We start from the raw sequence: 11,816 nt of genomic DNA, 5'->3' as shown, positions 1-11,816 counted from the left end.
TTAAAAAAGAAAAACAGTTAAAATAGTGTGTGTGGCAGTATAATCCTTTGAATTTTTTGCTTTTCATGAAATAGTCTTAAGATTCTATCAATACAATGAAGATACTTTTTAAAATTTAGTTATATTATTGCTAAATGATCTCCAACTTACAGGAGAGCTGCTAGAACAGGTAAAAGAACTGCTATATCTCCTTCACCCAGATTCCTCAAATGTTAGTATTTCTCTGTGCTTGCTGCACCACCAACAGTCCATCGTCATTAATCTGTTTTTGAAATGTTTGGAGAACCAGTTGAAGAAATGATGTCCCAGAAACCCCAGATCATCCATTGTGTATTTCATAAAAACAACGACACATCTAAAAGCAACCCACAGGTCTCCAAATAAACTGTCAACACTGGTACAATACAACTGTCTAATTCAAAGATTCCATCCAACTTTAGCCAAATCTCTCCCTCTTTCTCTCTCTTTTTTGATTCAAGATCCTATCCAGGAAAACATGTATTTTGCTGTCTTGCCTGTTAAGACACTTTTGATTTGAAACAGTTTCTCCTCTTTATATGCCTTTCTCCTGCTCGATGGTTTTAAAAGAGTAGGAGCCTTAGATTCCTATAGGATAGTTTTCAATGGAGTCCATGTGACATATTCTCATGACTAGACTCAGGCCATGAGTTGTTGACAGTGATACCACTGAAGATGCAGTGCCCTTCTCAGTACATCATATCAGGGAGGCATGCTGTTTACCCATCCTACCACAGGTGGTGTTAACCTCGGCCACTTGGTGTGTTGCTCCCTACTAAATTGTTCCACTTTAAAGTCACATTTCCTACTTTGCAATTGGTTTGTATTTTGGTTTTATATGATGGGGAGTTATTTTAATATTGTGCTAACATCCTGTACCTCATTCAGTCTCTGCCCACCAGCTTCAGCATCCATTGATAGTGCCTGTCTCAGTCAACCTTTTTTTTTTTTTGTGATGGTGGCAAAATGGCTATTCTCTGTTTTCTACATTTAATAGTTGACATTTTGCAAGAAAAATTTCTCTTCTATTGCATTTATTCGCTTATTCCTTTTTTCTTATATCTGTAGGGCCTCATGGATTCCTAGTTTACTGTAGGTTGTAATCTGTTACTACCATTATTTATTTTGATGTTCAAATTGTTCCCACTGTGGCCACTGGAAGCCCCTTCACACTGGCTCCTCTGCCCCTTTGATAGTCCCCGCCATTTTTAAAATATTTACATGCTTTCTGATTTTAAAAGATACACCAGGCTTGTCTTGTACTTTATTTGCCTCAGTATTTATTTTCCCAAGAAGCTTTGATTCCTTTAGAGGAGAATGGTATTTAGAAACCAAGATCTGAATGCTTGGTCTATTCATTACAACTGGGGTGCCATTGCCTCTAGGCTTTTTTAGTAGACAGAACTATGATTTACAAGTACGCATACAAATACACAAGTGTATATATATGTCATTATTACTATCTGTCTATATATGTTGCAAAACAATGATTTCACATGGTTACCTCTGATACTAATTTGATATCTCAAAGTTCTTTCTAGTTTTTTCCGTGTTAAATACCTTTCCTGGCAGTTAGAAACTTGGATCTCATTTTCCCCAGTTTATTTACTCAGTTGCTCAAAATAACCAATTCCCAACTGTACCGGCCATTTTCTTTCACTACCTTCTCAGTGTCCCTACCTTCTATTGCCCTGTGTGCAAGTGAAAGTTGCTCAGTCGTGTCTGACTCTTTGCAACCCCATGGACTGTGTAGTCCATGGAATTCTCCAGGCCAGAATACTGGAGTGGGTAGCTGTTCCCCTCTCCAGGGGATCTTCCCAACCCAGGGATTGGACCCAGGTCTCCCACACTGTAGGCAGATTCTTTACCAGCTGAGCCACCAGGAAAGCCCGGTTACTTGGCCAATAAACCTGCTAGCCTGTGCCTCTGCATGGACTCCTCAAACATTGTGCTGCCTTAATATCTTCAGCCACCTTCTGGCTTCTCCACTTTGTGAAAGAGAAGGGAAAGGGGCAAGACATCACCTTTTGAATTGATTTAACCACACTGCTTTTGGTTTTTCATGGTACCAATCTGGCCAAATCTCAATTTCCGTTGACTAAATTTTGATATTTTTCAGATAGGGTTCAGAATATCCTGAACAAAGGTATGTTTCATATTGAGCATAATGATGCTTATGATTAGTCAAAGATAACAGTAAAGTCCTAATTAGTATCTTGATTAAGGAGAAAGAATGGAGGGAGCATATAATCAAGATACTGAAAGTATTTGATAAAAGAAAGAAAAAACAAGGATAGTAACATAAAATAAAACAAAAAATTAGGGCTACAAAAGTGCATCTTATAGACTTCTTGACTGAGTGATGACCTCAATGACTTTTTTAGACTTTAGACTCTAGGTTTCCTTACTCATTCTGTCTGGGTTGGATCTTGACTGCACTACTCACTACATCAGGTCCTGGACAAGGCTTTCAACCTCCTTGTGTCTCATTGCTCTCATTTGTGAAATTGAGATAAAAATAAAAGTCAACCTCATGGGACTGTTGTGAGAATTAAAGAAGTTAATCCATTTAATTCATGTGGCTCTTGGTGTTTAGCAAATAAATTCTCTATGAAGTCTAGCTATTATTATTGGCATGGGATTACTTTCTCCCATTTTTATAAGGATGAAAAAAAAAAACCCTCAGAGGCCTGGAAATCTAACATGCTCCTCAGACTTTCTCAATGTCACTTCCTCAACCAGACATTTAGCAGGTACCTGGTCACGCTTACTTCTAAATCTAGGCTTCTGTTTAGGGTTTGAAACACAGCTATTGGGTCTCACTGAAGGAATATCTATATGCTTGAGCTGTCAAGTAAGAGGGGGCAAAGGTTAAAAAAAATTCTTAAGAAAATTAAAGATCTGGACAGTTTTCTTTACTATACCAGCAGACATAGCACAAAGACTCCTTTATCATAGGAAAGCCTATGGCTGTGCATAAGTGTCTAGACAAGAATTTGGTGGATATCCCAGGGTTCCATGTCCTAAAAATGACAAATTCATAACAGAAAACTCTGAAGGATAATTACATCCATTGTCTGCCTCATCCTTAAAGAAATAATGGCTCAGAGTCTGAGGAGAAGAACATCTGAATAAAGGCCAGTTTGAATTTTCTGCAAACATGGTTCAAGTAGCTGAATGAAGTGATCTATTGAGTAGACTCTCTTAGTATCATTCACTTGTACATTGGATGATGTCTTTTAAAATCTGTTTTAATCTTCTCATCCTGACAGTGACTTATCAAGAAATCTGTTCCTATTTCAATACAGTACAGAAAAGTTTGTTTCCTTTCTTTCTATGATTTTGTGCAGAGTTGTTTGAAAAAATGTAACAAACACATGTTCCTATTCAAGGCTGCTTTTGTCTTTTAACAATAAAGCAGTAATTCAAGCATTCAATATGAAAGTATTTCAGTTATGCAAAGATGCCAGGAGAAAAACTTTATGGTTGATTTTTTGAAGGCTTGCTCTTGCTGCTAAGGGTAGGTCATCTACCTAAAAATACATCGAAACTACACTTACAATTACAGGGTGAAGAGATAATTTTTACTCTTATTTATATATTATACATTTAATGTAAATATAAAATATAATCTTGGAGGGCTTCCCTGGTAGCTGAGATGGTAAAGAATTTGCCTTCAATGCGGGAGACCTGGGTTTGATCTGTGGGTTGGGAAGATCCCCTGGAGAAGGGAATGGCAATCCACTCCAGCATTCTTGCCTGGAGAATTCCATGTATAGACCACAGGGTCGCAAAGAGTTGGACACTACTGAGTGACTAACACACACACATTTATTATGTATTTAATTTATAAATTATATAAGTATCATGTTATACATTTAATATGTGTCCTCTAGTTGGCTCAGTGTCACTGGAGCTACTAGATTAGACTAATAGCTAGTGTCTCTACACAGCATCCTTGTGTAATGAGGAAAATGTCCCCTCATTCAGACCTACTTCAGTGAGGTCATCATTCTTTAGGGCAGGGGAGGGAGGTGCTGAGACATATGAGTAAATGTGGCCAAAAGGCACGCTTTCTGGGGGTATATGTATGTAGTTGACCATAGTTAACTGTGCAGCATTATATATTTAAAAGTTGTGGAAGGAATTCCCTGATGGTCCATTGATTAGGTTAGGACTCCATGCTATCACTGCCACTGGCCTCGTTGGGTAACTAAGATCCCACAAAGCTGCGGTGGCATGGCCAAAAATAATAATAATAAACTTTTTAAAAAGAAAAAAAAATATCTTGTTCGCTTACTGCAAACGTCAGCCATCATGTCACCCCCCTCTTAGTCCTGGGTGGACATTGCTGATTGTGGGAAACATTGGCTTCCTTGAAATCAGGACTCAAACTTGCACTCCAGCCACGACTGATCAGCCACACTTGGCACCCACAGAGAATCCTAAATCTGCCTAAGATCTACTATTGTATCGAAGTTCACATCTTGGTTAAGATATTGTACTACAGGCACCACAGGAGACGTGGTTTCTATCCCTGGGTTGGGAAGATCCCCTGGAGAACGAAACGACAACCCGCCCCAGTATTCTGGCCTGGAGAAGCCCGTGGACAGAGGAGCCTGGCGGGCTACAGTCCACGGGGTAGCAAAGAGTTGGACACGACTGAAGTGACTTAGCATGCACTAGAGTTTGTAAGATATTACCACTGCGGAAAACTGGGTGAAGGGTTCTCCAGAGCTATTTTTACTCACAAAACATCTGACATCAAACATGTCAGAATTTCCCCTACAGCAACCTATTCTACACCAGCTGGGTGTCCTGCAATTCAATTCAGTTTTGACACCATCTCCCTGAGGTTAGAGTCCCATCCTACAAGCTCAAGGCTCAGTCTCATGAGACTGTCCCCACTCCAGAAGCCAATTGCAAGTCTCAGGCCTCCCATCACTTCTGGCTGACTGACTATATGTCAGGGGTTACCATGACTCCCTCCTCAGACTCGATACTTTGCTAGATAGAACTGCTCACAGAACTTAGAAAGGCACCACACTGGTTCCCAGGTGGCACAGATGGTGAAGAACTGATAAAGAATCTTCCTGAAGTGCGGGAGACCGAGGTTCAAATCCTGGGTTGGGAAGATCCCTGGAGAAGAAAATGGCAACCCATTCTTGCCTGGGGAATCCCTTGGACAGAGGAACCTGGTGGGCTACAGTCCATGAAATAGTGACAAAACTGAACAGCTAACACATACGGGCTTATTATAAGGGATAGAACTCGGAAACAGCCAAATGGAAAACATGCCATAGCGCAAGGTGTGGGAAGAAGGGGTGAAGGGGGCTTCCGTGCCCTTTCTGGGTGTACCACCCTCCCAGCTCTTTGATTTTTCACTGACTGGAAACCTCTCTGAATTCTGTCATTTAGGTATTTCTGGAGATTCCATTAGGTAGTAATGATTGATGAAGCCATTAGCCACAGGTGGTTGACTCCGACTTCACCCTTCTCCTATCCCTTGAGGGCAGGGAGGTAAGGTTGAAAGCTCCTGCCCTCTAATCATGTCTTGATCTTTCTGGTGACCAATATCCACTCTGAAGCTATATAGGAGCCCCCGGCCTCCCGTCATCTCCTTGGCACACAAAAGACACCCAACGCACTGAGCGTGTGTGTGTGCGTGTGTGTGTGCGTGCGTGTGTGTCATGTGTGCTGTGTGTTTAGTATTGTTCAGAGGCTTTGCAACCCCATGCACTGTAGCTCATCGGGTTCTCCTGTCCATGGGACTTCTCAGGCAAGAATACTGGAGTGGATCGCCATTTCTGGAACAGGTTACTGTGTCCTTCTCCAGGGCATTTTCCCGACTCAGGGATTGAACCCATGTCTCTTGTGTCTCCTGCATTGGCAGGCAGATTCTTTATCACTAGTGCCACCTGGCAAACCCCCAACTCACAGGGCTGATTCCAAAAGCTTTGTGTGCTGGGAATCAGGGACAAAGACTGTGTATTATTTCTTATCTCAGGTACACAGAATTTTCTGTTTTATTTCTTACAACTGCCTATGAATCTAGTTACCTCAAAACAAAAAGATAAATGAAAAAAAATCTATTCATCACTTGGGATTTGCAATAATTTCCAAGTAAATCTCTAACGTGATACTAGAGTGACCATTTTAATTAAATCAGGCAGTTGTAAAGCAAGCAAGGTACTAGTTCATCTAGTTCAGCTCTTTTTCTTCAGAAGAAAGACACAGAGGCCAAGGGGACTTAAAGGACTATTGCTGGGATGCCAGAATCTGTTATATACATAATCCCTGTAGTGGATAAAAGAAGGAAACTGACATTTATTAGATGACTGTTTTATGATGGACACTGTCCTAGAGAAGTTTATATGCATGACCCCATTTAACTTCCTAGAATTCTCATAGGTATTATTCCCATTTTACAACCAAGGAAATTGAAGAAGTTGTAAAATTAGCGAGTGATGGGCCTGGATTTGAAGTCCCTACGAATCTAGAGCAGTTCGTTTTCTGCCATGCATTTTACAACTTTTCTGGATATTCCTGGCTGTCCAGTGGTTAAGAATCCATCTGCCAGTGCAGGGAACACAGGTTCGATCCCTGGTCCAGGATGATCCCATATGCCATAGAGCAACTAGGCCAGTGTGCCTGTGCTATAGAGCCTGTGCTCCATAGAAGAGAAGCCACTGCAGTGAGAAATCTGCAGACCACAATGAAGACTAGAGAAAGCCTGAGTGCAGCAGTGAAGACCCAGTGCAGCCAAAGATTAAAAATAAAAAAGAATAAGCCCTTAATTAAAACAAACTTTCCCCACTATAGTCATTATAAAAAATAAACATGACATTTTAATTATGTAAAAGATCAAACCAGTCAATCCTAAAGGAAATCAACCCTGAATACTCATTGGAAGGACTGATGCTGAATCTGAAGTTCCAATACTTTGGCCACCTGATGTGAAGAGCTGATTCATTGGTAAAGATCAGGCTGCTGGGAAAGACTGAGGGCAGGAGGAGAAAAGGGCAACAGAGGATGAGATGGTTGGATGGCATCACCGACTCAATGGACATGAGTTTGAGCAAACTCCGGGAGACAGTGAAGGACAGGGAAGCCTGGTGCACTGCAGTCCATGGGGTGGCAAAGAGTTGGGCACTACTTGACCATTAAACAACAACAATTACATGCAAGTCCATTATAAAAACAAATAAATTCATTATAATGAATAAATATCGGTTGTAACCTGAATGCACATGCAAACTGAAAATCATTTTTTCAAATGCTCTTGCTAGGTATGATGCCTTATTATATTCTTTCATTAAAAATACACTAAAATTGATTTTAAGACCCATTAGTGGGGCTTGTGACCTACAGTTTGAAATACACAGTATGCTATTTTCCCTTTCCTGTGACTATTCTAGTAATATTGTGGAAAAAATCTTTCTTTTCCATGCTAAACAACAGTCTTCTTTTTATCTTTGCTCAGATTTTACATACCAAAATTAAAGGGGGATGTTGTCTTAGTTAGCCTTTGTTCACTTAAATTCATAGTAGTTCACACATAGCATATCGTAGCATAATTCTTCCCATGGCTTCAGGCATTTTTAACACCCCCAATCCTCCCCCACCCCCAACATTTCTCTCTTTCTCTCTCTTCCTGACCACATCCCTGTGAGGGGGCAGATAGACCCATTCAAATTGAACCCTGTCGTTTTCTCAACTGATGGGTGGTTTGTTGTTTGAGGGGACTCCAAGGCCATGTCTATAAGAGGCAAATGTAGGCAAGTTATCCACTGATTTACATTTGGCTTAAAAGCTTCCCTGAGTGGGTGTGTTGAGTGGTGGTGGTGGGCAGACTTGGGTTGTGTATCATTTACTCTGGCGCTCCTCCACAGGACAGGGTGTGCTTGGGTGGCCTGGCATTCCCAGCTCGTTTCCTGGTGGATTCCATGGTGTACCCACTGGGGACACCTATATCACCCATTCATGGCCCTTCCTTGGGTAATGATATATCAGGGCCTTCAATTTCCTGGCCCACTGTGGGATTCCTTTTAGAGCCCAACAATGCCATAGGTCTGTCAGCGGTTGTGTTAGATGTTGATAATTGCTGGTATTGATTTAGCTTCCTGGATGTCAGGGACTGAGTTAAGCAAGTCATACACGTTATCTTCTCGAATCCTCAGAACAACCTGTGATGATGATATTATTTACATCATTTCATATAAGCAAAAAGGCTAGGTAGACAGGTGGCTTTTGTTCAGTCACCAAGGAAGGGTTGAATTAGAAAATGTAATGGGAAAGGAAGTTGTAGAGATGAGATTTACACACACACACACAAACACACACACACACACACACACACATATCCAAAATAGATTTTTGAGGAGTTTTAGAGTCCAAGTTAAGCCTGTCCTTCTTTCTTCCTTTTCTGGCCTTGATCATCTGGGCTCTGTCATCATCTGCTTCAGCCAACATGATGACAATTTAAATCCTAGAATTTTCTATCCTTGGCTTTTCTCATTTAGAAAAGAAGATTGAAATTGGCTGTTAGATCTGAGCTTATTTTGTAATCACAGGCAGACTTTGCTTTTAAGTGGAAGATACTTTGACCTTCTTATTGGCAGTAGTTCTCAAATACTAGTGCACATAAGAATAACCTAAGAAGCATCTCACATGCAGGTTTCTGAGCTTTGCCTAGTTAGATTCTAATTCAATAGGTCCGAGCTGGTTCCTTGAAAACTGCATTTTAAACAAATTTGTATTTAACAGTTTGAATCAAGTTGATTCAGATTCAATTTGCCTAGGAGCCACATTATGAAAAATGTTAGTTGAAGGTCTTATGAGATGAATGCAGGAGTAATTGACACTATGAGCTTGCCTCCTTATGATTCACTGGAAAGACTGGTGCTGAAACTGAAGCTCCAATATTTCGGGCACCTGATGTGAAGACCTGACTCACTGGAAAAGACCCTAATGCTGGGAAAGATTGAAGGCAAAAGGAAAAGAGGGGCAGCAGAGGATGAGATGGTTGGATGGCATCATCCACTCAATGGACATAAATTTGAGCAAAATCCAGGAGACAGTGGAGGACAGCCCGTAGGGTCACAAAGAGTTGGACACAACTCAGCAACTGAACAACAATAGCAACTATACTTGGAAATCATTTTAAATGCAAAATCACCAACAAAAAGCACAAAATACAAAAATGTGGCACTAAATAGACCACAAAAGGACACACAGTATGAGAGTTGAAACAAGAAAGCTAAGTGTTACCTTGTTTGACTTCAGCTAAGAATGTGCATATAAAACAACTCAATTTTTTTTCGCTCTGTGCATGCACAGGTCCTTGATTGACCGTAAAATGACAGTGACTGTTGATTTCAGGGTTACAAATAAATGTTAGCAAGCTGCTAAATTAGCAAACATGGAACATTTGAATAATCAGGATTGACTATCAAAGCTGTTGGATATTGAGAGATCAACACAATTAAAAGCACAATAATCTATGAATAATTTATATTAATAAATATATGCAAAATGATGAAAATGAAAAAGGAGAGTGAAAAAGTTGGCTTAAAGCTCAACATTCAGAAAACTAAGATCATGGCATCCGGTCCCATCACTTCATGGCAAATAGATGGGGACACAGTGGAAACAGTGGCAGACTTTATTTTGGGGGGCTCCAAAATCACTGCAGATGGTGACTGCCGCCATGAAATTAAAAGACACTTACTCCTTGGAAGGAAAGTTATGACTAACCTAGACAGCATATTAAAAAGCAGAGACATTATTTGCCAACAAAGTTTTGTCTAGTCAAGGCAATGGTTTTTCCAGTAGTCATGTATGGATGTGAGAGTTGGACCATAAAGAAAACTGAGAGCTGAAGAACGGATGCTTTTGAACTGTAGCGTTTGAGAAAACTCTTGAGAGTCCCTTGGACTGTAAAGAGATCCAACCAGTCCATCCTACAGGAGATCAGTCCTGAATATTCATTGAAAGGACTGATGTTGAAGCTGAAACTCCAATTCTTCGGCGACCTGATGTGAAGAGCTGACTCACTGGAAAAGACCCTGCTGCTAGGAAAGATTGAAGGTGGGAGAATAAGGGGATGAGAGAGGATGAGATGGTTGGAGGGCATCACCGACTCAATGGACATGAATTTGGGTAAACTCCGGGAGTTGGTGATGGACAGGGAGGCCTGGTGTGCTGCAGTCCGTGGGGTCGTGAAGAGTCAGACATGACTGAGCGACTGAACTGAACTGAACTGATATATATAAACACTACATAAATAATATTAAAAGAGACAATAGGTAAGACCTGCAAATTCTCTCACATAATAGGTAATTAGCAGAAATGCCACTGATGGTTCAAAGAATGGAGCTTCCTTAATGGCAGATTATGCGAGTCCTTCATGGAGTCTAGTCCAATGCCTTTCTCTACAAGTCTGCTGACTAAATGATTGGTAGCCAAAGGTGTACAGCTGGTCTTGGATGAGTTCTATTACAGCCAGGAGTAGCTGCTCAGATTGAGAAGATTCGGTCTTGGCGGCTCTGTCTAAACACTTCTACAGGCTGTGTGCGTGTGTGCATGGTAAGTTGCTTCAGCTGGGTCCCTCTCTTTTCGATCCTATGAACTGTAGCTCGTGAGGCTCCTCTGTCCACGGGATTCTCCAGGAAAGAATACTGAATTGGGTTGCTATGACCTCTTCCAGGGGATCTTTCCGATCCAGGGATCAACCTTGCATCTCTTATGCCTCTTGCATTGGCAGGTGGGTAGGTTCTTTTCTCCTCTTATCACCTCAGAACACATTCCAGTATTCTTGCTTGGAAAATTCTATGGACAGAGGAGCCTGCTGGGATACAGTACCAGGGTTTGCAAAGAATTGTACACAACTGAGTGGCTAACAATTTCTACAGTCTAGTCCTAGTCTTTCCCCACATAATTGGCCTGGGAGGTAGTGAGATATGAGATTGGGGATTCCCTGTAGCCCAGTCAGTCCAATGAATGCTTGTACCAGAGTGTGAGATCCTTGACACCCTGCAGATATCTGATTGTCTCTCCTGCAAAGGAAAAAATGAAATCACAAGATGACCACTGGAAGCAACCTTACACCTATTGATAGAACTGAGGGTCACAATTGAGGGTCACCAAATTGAGCAAATGAAAATACAAAATGTCCAGTTAAATTTGAGTGATTTCTAATCATCTAAGTTTATGCATTTTGAGATAAAAGAGAAATAATGCCCATGCATGCTCACAAATGTCTGACTCTGTGACCCCAAGGACTGTTGCCCACCAGGCTCCTCTGTCCATGGGATTTTCCAGGCAAGAACACTGGAGTGTGTTGCCATTTCCTTCTCCAAGTGATCTTCCTGACCCAGGGATGGAATCTGTGTCTCCTGCGCCTCCTGCATTGCAGGCAGATTCTTTGCCACTGAGTCACCTGGGAAGCTCCAAAATATTGCACAGGACACACTTATACTAAACTATTTGGTGTTTATCTGAAATAAGGCATAAAAATATCTAAATTTCATTCTTCTTTTAAAAATTATATTTCCCTTATGTTGTTTGCGGTTTTTTATTTCACAAGATTTTCTTAGAAAATCTTGTCTCACTGTTACAGTCTATGTTTAATTTACATTGTGACATAGTTTCTATAGTGGTGCACATCCTTTTTTTTGGTCTTTTACCTTGTCCACTGAACATTTATTTATGAAAAAACACATTCAGTACTAACATTACGGGCCAATATGGACTTGCATGGGCTTCCCTGATGGCACAGACAGTGAAGAGTCTGCCTG

The sequence above is a fragment of the Odocoileus virginianus genome, chromosome 29 (assembly GCF_023699985.2).
Source record: "Odocoileus virginianus isolate 20LAN1187 ecotype Illinois chromosome 29, Ovbor_1.2, whole genome shotgun sequence".
NCBI classification, from domain to species: Eukaryota; Metazoa; Chordata; class Mammalia; order Artiodactyla; family Cervidae; genus Odocoileus; species Odocoileus virginianus.
This window is presented reverse-complemented; position numbering follows the sequence as displayed.